General features: G+C 35.9%; 1 pseudogene; it reads right to left on the bottom strand.

Moving 5' to 3' along the window:
- Positions 1-12,486: 12,486 nt before the first annotated feature.
- On the bottom strand, positions 12,487-13,955 carry LOC147622851 (uncharacterized; annotated as a pseudogene).
- Between the last annotated feature and the right edge of the window lie 1,546 nt (positions 13,956-15,501).

The raw sequence follows: 15,501 nt of genomic DNA, 5'->3' as shown, positions 1-15,501 counted from the left end.
TATGACATGCGAGAGGCAAGGTAGCTATAGATTGCAGAGGTTTTGAGGTTGGTGATGATATCTTCTTGGATCCGAGAGCGCAAGAGGAAACCTCCCCATACCAATTGGTGGGCAGATGGGGATCCCATCTGATATACTGTTGAGCATAGTAAGCCTTTCACAAGGTAATAATGTTCATGATTCAAGTAGTGAAATCATTATATAATCAATGTCTTAGACATTGTCGTCCATTTGTGCATACGGTAATTGTGGGCTTCTACTATGGCAGGTGGTTAAGTTCGACGTTCATCTCACTGATTGCAAGGATGCTGTCCTAGATTACTTTGCTGGTACTGGGTCCATGGCAAGAGCGTGCAGCAGGACACTGCAATGACATTGCATCAATGTGGATAGCGTGACGAGGTGTGCCTTAGTTCATGTCTGTGAGACCACTTGCCATTTTGTATGATTATTTGGGTAACCAGGTTTTCAGGGGTGAGATTAGTGATATTGCTCGATGAGAACAACAAATGGACGTGTAGGTATATTAAAAGAATGATTTTTCATCATAAGTGAATTGTATGCATAAACATATGGTTAAAGGATATAATTTTTATATTAAGAGTGTGATTTTCATCATAAATGGAATTTTTTGCATAAATAAGATGCATAAGAGAAATTCTTTTATTCTAAAAGTGTAATTCCTTCTAAATTGGATTTATGCATGGATAAATGCATAAAGAATTTGATTTTTAATTCAAAAGTGTCATTCTCCTTTAAAATGAATTTATGCATAGGAAGTGTCATTCTCATTTAAAATGAATTTATGCATAGGAAGATGCATAAAAGATTGATTTTAATTCAAAAGTGTCATTCTCAATTAAAATGAATTTATGCACAGGAAGATGCATAAAAGATTGATTTTAATTCGAAAGTGTTATTCTCCTAAAAATAGAATTTATGCATGCGTAAAGAAATCTTATATCAAATATAAGAATTCTCTTGTATTCTATAAATAGATATTGAGATGTGATAGGATGAGTTAAGAGTTATATGAGATGTGATAAGATTGAGTATGGGATGAGTGGATGTGGATGTATGGATGTGAATGTGGATGTGTATGTATAGATGTATGCATGTAGATGTGGAGGTATTCATGTAGATGTGGATGCATGAATGTGGATGTGGAGGTATGCATGTAGATGTGGATGTATGAATGAGGATGTGTGGATGTGAATGTGGATGTGGATGAATGGATGTAGATACGGATGTGGATGTATACATGTAGATGTGGATGTATGCATATAGATGTGGATGTATGGATGTGAATGTGCATGTAGATGTGGATGTATGAATGTGGATGTGGAGGTATGCATGTAGATGTGGATGTATGAATGAGGATGTGTGGATGTGAATGTGGATGTGGATGAATGGATGTAGAGATGGATGTGGATGTATACATGTAGATGTGGATGTATGCATATAGATGTGGATGTATGGATGTGAATGTGCATGTGCATGTAGATATGGATGTAGGAATGAGGATGTATGAATGTGCATGTAGATGTGAAAGTATGAATGTGGATATGGATGTATGCATGTAGATGTGAATGTATGCATATAGATGTGGATGTATGGATGTGAATGTGCATATAGATGTGGATGTATGGATGTGAATGTGCATGTAGATGTGGATGTATGAATGTGGATGTGAATGTATACATGTAGATGTGTATGTATGGATGTAGGTGTGTGGATGTGGATGTATGTATGTGGATGTGGATGTATGTGTGTGGATGTGGATGTATGTATGTGGATGTGAAAAATGGATGCATGGATGTAGATGTGGATGTATGGATGTGAATGTGGATGTGGATGTGGATATATGTATGGATGTGGATATATGTATGGATGTGGATATATGATATGTGATGTGACGGAATTTGAAGTGATGAGATGGAAAATGATGTGATTGGATGAGTACACATATAAATGGAATGTGGAATAAGTAATGTGGATTGATGAATAATGTGGAAAAATGAGAGTTAATATAGAAATTGAATTTGTAAACTGTTTGTAAATGGCTGTTTTATGTCAAGAATGTTGGGGAAGCATTTTGACCGTCTTGTGATTAAGGTCGTGGTGGAGACCTAACTGATAAAGTTGCAACTGCTGACGGAGAGTTAATGGAGGACGTCTCGCATAGCAAAGTCAGCCGCGGTCTTGACCAGCCTCGGTTCGATTAAAATGGTGAGCTTCTGGTACGGTGGATGAGGGACCAAGGAAGCGGCCTATGAGTGAAGTGCTAGGTCACCTGCGAAGGATCCTAGAGAGTGCTGACCATACGGTGCTTGGGCTCTGGGTCGCCTAGGATACCCACACGTGCGTCGAGGAAGATATTGGAACAAGGAGTAAGAGTTGTTTTCTGAAACCGGGCATGGATCTGGTTGATTGACCTTGCTTGTCTTCAATGTGATGAGTTCTATATAAGGGATATTTATCCCCGTATTCTGTTGGGTTGACCAGAATATAAGGAACCCCATAATAAATTGGATCTTAAGAAAAAGAGTTGTCCTCTACCTTGCGAGATGAGGACATCTCGCACTTTTTAAGTGGGGTAGAATGTAAGATTCCTCCCCCAGCCTTCGAGGTATACAGGAGTAAGAATCTTCCTTTCTGATCTTATAATTATTCCCTCTCTAGAATAAAAAAAAGATTCTATTTTTTTAAAAAAAAAAATAAAAAAAGAAGAAGACCTTTCCCTAGAATACTTTCTCAGGAGTCCCACCTATTTTAAGGATTCAGAACGATGAACTTAGAAGTGAGAACCGGTGTTTTGGATGCCAAGGTTTTGGTCATTAGTTAAAAGACTGCCCAACGCCTGCCATGTCAAGGAGACAGGGAAGTCTAGGGCCCCGAATTCAGAGACCAATCCCTTCATACCAGTCTAATCAGGGTCCGTCTCGCCCAAGCCAGGGTAACCCCAGAAGAACTCCAACCCAACCATCTGCCTCTATCTAGAGTAACCTTAGAAATCCTTTCCAGAATAGGGGCAACCAAAGAGAAAGAATTCCACCTCAGACTGCAGACAGCCAGAGCAGTCACAATTTCAGATGAAGTAGAAGAGGAAAAAAGGGCAGATCTATACTGCAATTGAAAACCAAGGGCTTAACCAACAGTTCTCAAGTCATCCATACTCCAGTAGAATACCAGGGAAAAATCGATCGTCCACTTCCAAGGCGTAACACTGGAAGTGATTGAAGAAGAAGAAGAAGATGAAAGAGATCATACTCCACCTGCGAGATGAGGACATCTCGCATTTTTTAAGTGGGGTAGAATGTAAGATTCCTCCCCCAACCCCTTTTTGATGTCTAGTATCTTCCCCTGTAATCAATCCCTCTTCAGAAATATAAAAGACCTTGTTTCTAACTGTTTTACCCTAGAGAGAGAAAATATTCTAGGGAGAGAATATTCAGATTTTTAATATTTTTGGATAGAAAATTATCTCATCTTATTAAAATAAGTTCCCTTGAAACAGAAATTCAAAAAGAACTTTCCAATGTGCAATTGGAATTAATTGGAAATGGGTATAAAGAACCTTAGCCTAAGGGTCTAGATTTTCAGAAATTTTTGGATTATGGTCCAATTAAGGTTCCTATGGGCCAATAGCATCAATCCATGTGTAGGGAGGAGATAAATTCAATTTGTAAAAGAAGATACCCAAAAATGAGTAAATGCTCACATAAGATGAAGAGTTGAATATGTACAAGGTTTATTAGTAAGAAACTATGAGTATTACTAAAAAAATGAGATATTTTGGGTATAATGATTCCATTTTGACACATATGTAAGGAAGGGGAGTCCCTTAAAGGAGGTGCATACTTCACATGCTTGAATGAGTTTTAAACTAAAAAATAATGTGATATTTTTATCTCTCCTCTCTCTTGAACCAAACCAAATCAAAAAGGAACCAAACTAGGTCCAAATCTAGTCCAAATTGAATCAAACTGAAGTTGGAAAATTCTAGAAATCAGTTAGCTTTGGTTAGAGCCTCCCTCTCCTATAAATAGAACATGAGTCCTTTGAAAAAATATAAGAGAATTTTACTATATTAGAACTATGCTAAAATAATGCTAATTTTTACTATTCTCTAAAATTCTCTCCAAATTGGAGAAATTGGAGCTTTCCTCTTTCTTCAATCCCCATTGGTGGCTCCATCAACATACTAAACCAATTGATTGGTTGGGGGCCTCTACCGTGAACAAAGAATCGAGCAATTTGTAAGGTAAGTGGTGAATTTTGATCTTTTCTATAATTTCTCAATGTTTCTCTCTTCTCAACCCCTCTCAAGCTTGAGAAGCTTAATTGGAATGGGTTTTGAATGCTATTGAAGTTAATTGATGAATGGTAGTAAAGAATTACATAAATTGATGAATGCTATTGAAGTTAATTGATGAGTGATAATGCTATTGAAGTAATTAATGAATGTTAGTACAGAATTACATAAATTTCCATTTATGCTTAATTCTAATGGTTTTTATGTAATTTCTCTCTCTCACTCAAGAAATGGTCATACTCACGACATATTCTCAATCCAATTTTCATAAAGCTTTTTCTTAATCCAAGATTAATCTATGCTTAAGACCAAATTAATGGCTTTCCCTATGCTTTTAGTTTATGAATATTGATGATTCAATCCATTATGGATTAATGATCCAATTAGGGATCATTCTAATCATTCTCTTAATGATAAGCTTTATCTTTTAAAATAATTAAGATTTATAAGTCATAGTAGCGGAGCTATGGCAAAATTTTTATAAAAATTACTCATAAAATAATTTCATTCAAAGCATGAAAAGAGGATTTCCTACCATATTCTAGGAATTATCATCCTAGATTAATTAAAAGAATTTTATTGTAATCATGGAGAAATTGATTTTTATGTTATGCATAATTAAGATGCATAACATAAAAATCAATGATTTTTATGTTATGCATAATTAAGATGCATAAGAGAAAATTTTTTATTAAAAGAATGATTTTTCATGATAAATGAATTGTATGCATAAACATATGCATAAAGGATAAAATTTTTATATTAAAAGAATGATTTTCATTATAAAAGAATTGTATGCATAAACATATGCTTAAAGGATATAATTTTTATATTAAGAGTGTGATTTTCATCATAAATGGATTTTTTTGCATAAATAAGATGCATCAGAGAAATTCTTTTATTCTAAAAGTGTAATTCCTACTAAATTGGATTTATGCATGGATAGATGCATAAAGAATTTGATTTTTAATTCAAAAGTGTCATTCTCATTTAAAATGAATTTATGCATAGGAAGATGCATAAAAGATTGATTTTAATTCAAAAGTGTCATTCTCAATTAAAATGAATTTATGCATAGGAAGATGCATAAAAGATTGATTTTAATTCGAAAGTGTTATTCTCCTGGGGTTAGGCTGGACTGATGGATCCATAAATCGAGACTCAGTTTCTATTATTACGATAGACAAAGTAAGTCCCAGTTAATAATTGTTCTATGGATAGGAATCAACGGCTGTGCCTCTCTTGATGGGGAAAAAAGCGTTGATCCCAATGATCCAAGTGCAAGTTTCTTCCTTGATCTGACCGAGTATCTTTATAGGTGCAGTCGGATCAGTTTGATCACTAATGGTCTTGACTACGTTAGAGTAAAAAGTTATCCTGGAGGAATCGCCTGTGCTTTTCGGATAAGGGAAGTTTTTCCGGGTTCGGTTTTGGAAAAACCGACGGATTAGTCTTTTGTCTGGATATCCGTGGACGAGGCCCCGAGTGTGGGACCCTGCCTCGCGCAAGAAGTGCTACTTCCGCTGCTAGTACCCCGAATCTGTTGTGCGGTGAAAACAGGGATCTCACATGAAGGATGATGTGAATAGATGAGTGGATGTGGAATAAGCAATGTGAATTGATGTAGAAGAATGTGGAATAATGAGAAATGATGTGGACAATGTGGAAAGATGAGAGCTTGTTTAGAAACTCTATTTATGATGAAATCTTTTTTTTAAAGACTGTTTTATGTCAAGAATGCTGGGAAAGCATTTTGACCATCTTGTGAATGAAGTCATGGAGACCTAAGTGAAAAAGTTGCAACAACTAACCGAAAGTCAATGAAGGACATCTCGCATGGCAAGGTCGGCCGAGGTCTTGACCACCCTTGGTTCAATTTAAATGGTGAGCTTTTGGTACGTGGATGAGGGATGAAGGAAGCGACGTATGAGTGAAGCGCTAGGTGACCTGGGAAGTAGTGTAGAGGGTGCTGACCATACGGTGCTCGGGCTGCTTTGGGTTGCAAAAGATACCCACACGTGCGTCGAGGAAGAAAATGAAAAAATGAGTTGGAGTTGTTTTCTGAACACGGGCATGGATCTAGTTGATTGGCCTTGCTGGTCTTTAACCGATGAGTCCATGGCTCTTCTATCTGGATCTGTTGGTTGATCTTGCTGATCTTCATTAGATAGTCCATCTGGATCTTCTTATGTGATTATATTTCCAGGTACTATGAGCTAGGGACTATCGAAAAGGCCTTTGAGTGAGCAGGTGCTGAGCGTTGCGAATGAAGCCATAGGTACACCGATGAAAGAAAGATTGGAAATTGGAATTCAAGCTAGATATTCTGGAGGATTATTATGATCAATGATATTATGGTTTCATTAAAAGATTGTTTTAAAGACAGATGAATCTGTGAGAAATGTAATTTATATTGGGTGTGTAAGTGGTGTGACTATCTTGAACTTTGTTTGAAGTGTCAGCTAGGGGGCCTGGGAACTCTTTTCCCTAGTACCCGGGGCAAAACATAACCAAATTTCTAAATGGATCCTTTTAATACACTAGTTGGGCGGTTGGGTAACCCATGGGATTAGGCTCGACTAATGGATCCCTAATATAAGACTCAATTCTATTATGTTACATTAGTTGAAGTAAAATCATGGATACTCCTTGTTCTGTGGAAAAGAATCAACGGCTGTGCCTCTTGATGTGAGGAAAAAAGCGTTAGTCTCTATGATCCAAGTGAAAGTTTCTCCCTTGACCCGGCCATGTGACGTGTGGGTTTGGTCAGAATGTTAATGGGTAAATTTAAGGTTCTTGACCACGTTAGAATAAATTTTCCTGGAGGAATCGCCTGTGCTTTTTGTGCAAGGGAAGTTTTCCTGGGTTCGGTTTTGGAAGAATCGAGCGATTAGTCTCTTGTCCGGATATCCATGGGCAAGGCCTCGAGTGAGAGACTCTGCCCTCTACACAAGAAGTGCTACTTTCGCTGCCAGCACCCTTGGATGGGGGCATGGATCTTTTAGCTGGTATCAGAGCGAATTGGCTAAAGTTGATCAACCAAGAAGCAAGAAATGTTAAAAAAATTTGAGTTACCAATAAAAGATTGTAATTGTGTGATGAAATTCATACAAATTAATATTCAGAATGGAAATTGGACCTTCAGATGAAAGTACTGCAATTGTGTGGAATCCGTGACTTGTTTGAGGCCTAGATATGATGGTATTTACCTTACAGTTCCAAGGACCATGATTACCCGTATATACCGTGGGTATAACTGCAGCTCTTTATTGGTAATATATACGAGTAAATCTAAGACCTTGAAATTATAAGCAAAAATGCTATCCAGATGATGAAATCAAATGCTGGTGGTTGATATGATTTTAGAATTTTGGTTGAGAATTGATGAATTGATTTAGATTCTAGTTGAAAGATGATGATTTTTGAATTCTTGTTGAAATAAATGAAGTTGAATACAGCCATAATGAGGATGAATGGGGAGAATCCTAGTGATGATCTTAGTAACTGAAAGACAATTTATGACTTTCAGCAGATCACTATGAGATTAGTGGATTGTGCTGTGACGGATTGTTGTTGTTTGACCTTTTACCCAGTGGATCTAATTAAGGAATGACAAATTGAGAACCTACATAACTAAAATTCCCATGGGAAATGTTGAGATGGAATTTTCAGTCTGATATGGACCATTATTGTGTTAAGAATATGAATGCATTATTATCTGATAATGAGTTTTGTATGTTCTTGTAGAAGGGATCTTTATCCCAAGATTTTGTGAGGGTTGACCAAACTATAAGGAACCCCAGAATCAATTGGATCTTAAATTGAAAGAGATTATCCTCCAGCTGCGAGATGAGGACATCTCGCAATTTTTTAAGTGGGGTAGGATATACGATTCCTCCCTCCAACTTTTGAGACGTAAAGGTGTAAGAACCTCACCTTCTATTCTTGTAATCATCCCCTCTCTGAAATAGAAGAAAGATCTTGTTTTACCTTGTTTTGGCCTAGAGAGAGAAAATGTCTAGAGAGAAGTAATTAAAAATTGATATATCTTTAGATACAAGAATTCTCCTAGTGTCTAAAATGGATTCCCTTGAAACACAAGTTCAAAATGAACTTTCCAATGTGCATTAGGAATTAATTGAAAATGCTATAAGGGACATTAGTCTAAGGGTCTATATTTTCAGAACTTTTTGGATTATGGTCTAATTAAGATTCCAATGGGCCAATTGGATTAATCCAAGTGTTGGGATGAGATAAATCCAAAGAATAAAAGAAAATACCCGAAAATGAATAAATGCTCACATAAGATGAAGAGTTGACTGAGTAAGGTTTATTAGTTAAAAATTAAGAGATATTAGAAAAAAAATGAGACATTTTGGAGAAATGATGCATTTTTGACACCTTGGTAAGGAGAGGGAGAATCTTGAGGTAGGCGCCTTTTTCACATGTGTGGTTGGGTTTTTTAATTCAAAAAAATGTGATATTTTTATCTCTCCTCTCTTTTGGATTAAACTAGATCAAAAAGGGAGCCAAACCAATCCAAATCTTCTCCAAATTGGCTAAACTGAAGCTGAAAAATTCTAGAACCCAGTTGGACTTGGTTAGTGGCCTCCCTCACCTATAACTAGACCCTCATTCCTTTGTATTTTCATCTTTGAGCTATACCATGCCAGTATTATCTTAAAATAAACATATTTTCTATTATCCTATAATTTTCCTCTTCTCTTGGGAGCTTGGAGCTTGTCTCTCGCAACAAATCTTGGAGTTTGCTCTTATCCTCTTGGTGGACCAATTGATTGGTTGGGGGCTTCAGTGCTAATTAAGAATCAAACCAAACTTGGAGGAAAAACTAATTTTTATGATTTTTCAATTATCTCAATGACTTTCTTCTTATCAACCCCTCTCAAGCTTGAGAAGCTTTCAAAATAATGGTTTTTATTCAAATCAAGATTTCCCTAAGATTCTTAATGTCCAATTAGAATTAAGTTAATCTTTATGCTTATTTGTAATGCTTTTCTTAAGTAAATCTCTATCTCTCTTAAAAAGAGTAGTCATCTTTATGTCTAAATCTTTTGGAAAAGTTCTCAATGATAGTCTCTTATTTCAAATCTTAACTCTAGACTCAATGAGTTAGAGAATAAGAATTCATATTTTCTTGATTTTGAGTTAGTAAAAATATGGTTATTTCTTTTTAGATTATTTATGAGTAGATAAAAAGTTACTTTAACTCATTCTAAATGAGAAAAGGATTTTCCCAACAAATTGGGAAAAGAGAAATGTTTAAGTTAGCCTAATCAAAGGAAATAATCATAATTATGCTTATAATTATGGTTAAAATTATGATATGTATACATAGTTTGATTTTAAGCTGAAAAGAAGAGATTCTATCATATTTTCATTACAAGCTTTTATTCTTTTAGAAAAATTGAGAATTATCAATAATAGCAGCAAAGCTATGGCAAATTTTTTAGAAAATATTACATATCTTATTTTTATTCATAATGCTAAAAGAGGAATTCCTACCATACTCTAGGATTAGAGATCTTATGCAAAAAGAATGATTTTCATCATATTCATCATCATGAAAGAATACATTTTAGTATTTATGCATAAATATTTACTTAAAAGAAAAGAGTAATTTTTGATAAATTTATTTAAATGCAAAAAGAGGAATTCCCATGATATTCGAGATCCAAACAATTAAATGTTAAAACACGAATTTTTGGCAAAATTCAAAAAAATGAGTATTTATCAAAAGAATTTTGAGTATTATCATTTTTATTGAGAAATATGGGTAGAATTGATTTTTGTAAATCCTATGAATCTTTTATTCAGAAAGAAGATTATTAAATATATCTTATTTGAGAAATAATGTGAAAATATCCATCAAGAAAATTTGGTATTTTCTTAATCAGAAAAGGGAATCTAGAATCTTTGGGAGGATCAAGGATCCAATAAGAAAACAAAAGTTTAGATTTAATCCTCATTAACGAAGCTTAAGGGATGAAAAAACAATACGTAAATGCTCTTTCTGAGTTTTTACTATAATCTTCTAGTAGTAAGGTCTATTTTCCCTTTTTAAACCTTCAACAACACTCTGATACTTTGATTTAATGGGATCGGGAACTAAGCCAAGCAATTGGGAGAAACTTAGAAAAGTTCTATCAGTATTATCGAAAGTAGAGTAACCATACTGAATAGATGTGGATGTGATGAGATGTGAGTGGATGTGATGAGATGTGGATGTGATGAGATGTGAGTGGATGTGAGGATATGTGAATGGATGTGATGTGAGGATATGTGAATGGATGTGAGGATATGTGAATGGATGTGATGAGATGTGAATGGATGTGAGGATATGTGAATGGATGTGATGAGATGTAAATGGATGTGAATGGATGTGATGAGATGTGAATGGATGAGAATGAGATGTGATTATATGTGAATGGGTGTGATGATATGTGAATGGATGTGATGTGAATATATGAGAATGAGATGTGAGGATATGTGAACGGATGTGATGAGATGTGAATGGATGAGAATGTGATGTGAATGGATGTGAATGGATGTGATGAGATGTGAATGGATGTGATGTGATGTATGTAAGATTCCTCCTCAGCCTGAATAAGGAATAAGCTTTACTTCAATCCCTTGTAATCATTCCCTATTTATGAATACAAGAAAATATTGTTTTTCCTTGTTTTTACCTAGAAAAATGAAAAATTCTAGAGAGAGGTAATTGAGTTTGATTTTTTTTGCAAGCTTTTGGTTTGAAGCTTTTCTCAACATACATTGTAGTTTTAGAGCTTTTATGAGTCATTTCACAAATCTATTTGGGTCAAAGCATGAAAAGGTGGTACAAAAAGTAGTGTCATTGACACTCCTATTACGACACACTCTATCTTTCCCTCTCTCTTGGTTAAATTATGATTTAATTTTTTTTAAAAATCCGGCTCTTTTCTCGTTTACTTAAAAAAGGTAAAAAAAACCCGACCAACTTTTCGTGCTTTTAGCCATTTTCTAGTTTATGCTAAGTGCTATAAGTGTGCTTGGTTGGACAAACTCGATCTCAAGTATAATACACAAATGGGTACAAAGAATCATGTCTTTATAATGTAATAAAGTTGAGAAATTATTTCATGTCAATCTTAACAAGTTCCCCAACATACCTTGCCTCCCATGAATGAATTTGTTTAAATTGGCAGGTAAAAAAAGTTTAATATATTTAAATTTATGTAAATAAATTTTAAGACAATATATCTATAAGATAATATTTTTCACCTTTTTACTACAGACATAGCACAAATGTAAAGAAGTACATAAATTATACCAAAAAAAGAAATTGACTCCATTAAAAATATCAATATCAGATTATCAATACCACAAAATATAAAAAATAGAGTATTGTGACAACACACAGCTTTTTGAGTTATATAAAAGTCAGGAGTTGTAACAAAACCAAAAACAGCTATAGAAGTCCACGAGACATTTGGATCATGTACATGGATGTATTTTACGATGCTGTGCCAAAATAAAAGCCAAATCTGTGACTCCTAGGATTGCTTGATGCATGATCAAGTGTTGTTTTGGTTGCATCCCCAAGACCTGGATGTAAACAAAGTACATATGCTTACAGGCTAAGAACGGTTTCTTCATGGCTTCTCTTCCCTGAAAATCTGGACAAGAACAATATGGCTCTGCCTTGATATGAACGTCGTAACAACTTTCAGTAAACACACGAAACATCACATGCTGTTTTGGGGAAATGATTGTCTCTTGTAAAAGAGTTTCATCCATAGTTTCAGCAATATCTATTCTCTTTTGCGCTGCCTTGGAGATTCCATGTCTCCATTTCTTTCTTCTATTACAAGAATCACTTTTGCTACTTGAACTTTCTTCAAAACCAGTCTTTACCATGAAACCTACTTTGTTGAGGCTAACCAATTCATCTTCTGTAATCTTTGTTCCAAAATCCACAGGCCATGTCGAAGGGTGCACTGGTATCTCTATCACCTGTTTGTTAACCTTTTGAGTGTGTCTTGCATCATGGCTACAAAACCACATCCATTGGGAGATAGTTTGGTCTTTGAACTTTCTTTGAGACCAAAAGCAAGGAGCAACCAATCCAGGTGTATGGCTTTGTATCATGTTTACACATCTTTTCTTCCCAATCATGCCAAAACACCGTCGGGGATGCAATGAGTTGGCATTCTTCTAAGTTCCCATTGTCCCCTCTCCATGTTCTCCTCAAAAATAACAGAAGCTGATTGTTGATGTAGTGAAGCTCCTATTTCTTGCACATCCATATCAATATCTAGATCTTCAAAGATGTCGTCATGGTGCATGTCTTGTTGGTTCTCAAACTGGAGCTTTCTTGGACGACCACGTGGTTTTCTCCATTTTGACTCCATCACAAATCCAGGATGGTGAGAGGTGTTTACTGTATTTGATCTCTTTTTGCGCTGAACTGTTTCCCTGTCTCCATGTATGATTGGTTCCTCATACATTGGGGCCCCTGCAACACCTCCTTGGATCATTCTTGCTATGTGGACAGGACTTGGTGTATGTCCTGTTTTGATCCTAGAAAGAAGAGTCTCCATATTTGGTCCATTCCCAATAAATCGTCCAGTCAAGTAGCCATGTCGCTTTGTGCACTGCAAATAGGAATTTAAAATGTCTGTTACACATGCATCATATAGTGATATCTTTTTCTTACCACCCTCTCCTGCTAACCAACTTGCATGGATACTTTCAGAAAGATTTGTGTTTGGAATTTGTGCACTCTCCCAGGGAGATGCATCATCCTGCGTAATGATACAATAAACTCAATATATAACAAAACATCCTTACAAGTACTTGTAGAATATGTAGATGGTATAAGACTCATAGATAGATGGAGACTCCCCCAGTGCACAATTCTCTGTTCCCTCCATTTGAACCACAATTCAAGTCTCCTCATGTTTTCTGTCAGGACATTGCCTGTAGACCACCATTGTCTAATTGTACTGGCTTGTTTGGATCTTCACACTTCACACATCTCTATGTGTACTTTTTGCTTTTCTTTTGGAACCAAGTTTCTTGTGTGTTTCTGCAAATTTTGCTCCCAATGGAAAAGACATGAACGCTCTCGACCAACCAAAATATTATCTGGCCCTCCATTATAGCATGCTCGAATGGCCATCTGCCATAAATCCTGAAAAGTCTGCTCGATCATGACCAGAGAGCTCCATAACCTTGTTCAAGCTCTCCCAGAATAATATTTGGGATTCAGTGTCCTCCTTTGTTTCACATATTGCTATAACTTGTAAAGCTCTTACACTATACGCATGCCATGCAATAGATTAATGGTTAGTACGTACCAAAGTATTTACGTATATCAAATTCTGTCTCATTTATTATGTATATGAAGAGCCCACCTTGGATCATAAACTGAACATGACATGGTTGCCCATCCTTCAATTCTATGTGTGTAGTCAAAATGAACCCACGTGTCATGAAGATCACCGTGACCAGTTCTTCTCATTCTATTGACTAAGTCAACTCCTGAAGCTGGTCCCTTGGAGGACATTTTAAATAGGTAACATTTGTCTTCTGTATCACCCTGACCAGGGAACCTGCTACCATGGAAGAATGGAAACATGCACTTGCGTTGTAGCTGTAGTATATTATTGTATCCTTCACCAACAATTGGGAGTTGTTTATTTTTTTCACTTATTATGATGTTTGTGAACCTGCAAGAAACAAGTAGGATAATTAGAATATGAAAGATTGTGTATTATGACTCAAAGGTAAGAGAGTTAGGATTACCCTTTGTTCTGAACCAATGGCATCATCTCTTCCAGGAAATTATTGAACTCCATATCTCCATCTACTATAGTGTTACCTTGAATCAAAGAATTTGTCAGCATTTGACGAGCAACAAGCATTTGAACTTTTCGTGGTCCACCTTTCTCAACTTTTAACACATTTCTGACAAGCATCCTAATCTTTTCTATAGCAGATCTTGATGTGCCTGGTTGAATAGAATGTTTGTGTTCCCCAACATGAACAACTAGTCTAGTCATGTCCAAATTAGTAGGCAGAATATAGTAGATCATTGCATCACAAGTAGACATGCATGTAACCACCTTTTGATAATAATGACAGTAGATGTGTGTCTTGTCCTCGGATGCAGGATACCCCTTTGATACAACCTTATCAAGATGTCCATGAAATGAAGAGTCATTATATTTCCCTGTACTCGAGTAATGAGGGCAATTTATGTGATGACATTGAAGGGATCCCAGACAATAACTCAGATGGACAGTGCATTCAATAGCCATGCGTGTCTGCACTGGTCGCATCCATAAATGGCCGTCAAACTTCTGTTCCATCCCATCCATTTTCTTAATCCTACCAAACGTGGGAGGAAACTCAAAAGCCACGTTCCCATTGTAATGTCGTGGCATCTCTACAACCTGCAAAGGCCCCGATGAAGAAAGTAGAAGCTTTTTTAGATGGACAGAGTGAGATTTGTCTATCAAAGCAACTACAGTAGACAACATTTTTTAATCTTTTCTTTGGTCATCACTACTAGTTTCAAGGCAAATAATGTGCTCTTTCTCTGTTTTGCCAACTATTTTCCCAGATTGGTTGTCTGGTATCACACCTGTTCCAATAGCTATTTCACTGTCTGATATGTAAATAGAAGACTCATTGAGAACTAGTTCATACTCCAAAGACAGAGAACCATCTATAAAGTAGTGTTCATTTCCCTCAACATCCCATTGTGAAGGAATAGGTAAAAAGGATGCCTCTGAGCTCTCTTGGACTTTAGCCTGAACTCCTAGAAATTTACAATGTGGTGGGAGCAAACCTTGCAAGAAATAAGCACTAAGTAGAAGTTTATCATCTCTAAGAGGAATTTCTTGTGAAAGTTTGGCAGTACCTAATCTCCAGCAAATGGAGGCACAGGCTAAAGTGGCCATAGAACAGAGAGTCCAGATTCGGGTTGAGTTTAAATTTTTTTTTATTCGGATAAAAATATTGCTTAAGACAATCAAGAAGATATGGAGAATATTTGATAATTATTATACCATCAACAACTTACAGTCCTTAGTTATCATAGAACAAGAGGGCATTAAATGCGAAAAAATCCACATCTATCCTTATATATATTTCAATATATTAAAATACACCTGCCCACT

This window comes from Cibotium barometz, chromosome 28 (assembly GCF_041138505.1).
Source record: "Cibotium barometz isolate CiBa-2024 chromosome 28, ASM4113850v1, whole genome shotgun sequence".
In the NCBI taxonomy this organism is placed as follows: Eukaryota; Viridiplantae; Streptophyta; class Polypodiopsida; order Cyatheales; family Cibotiaceae; genus Cibotium; species Cibotium barometz.
This window is presented reverse-complemented; position numbering and strand designations above follow the sequence as displayed.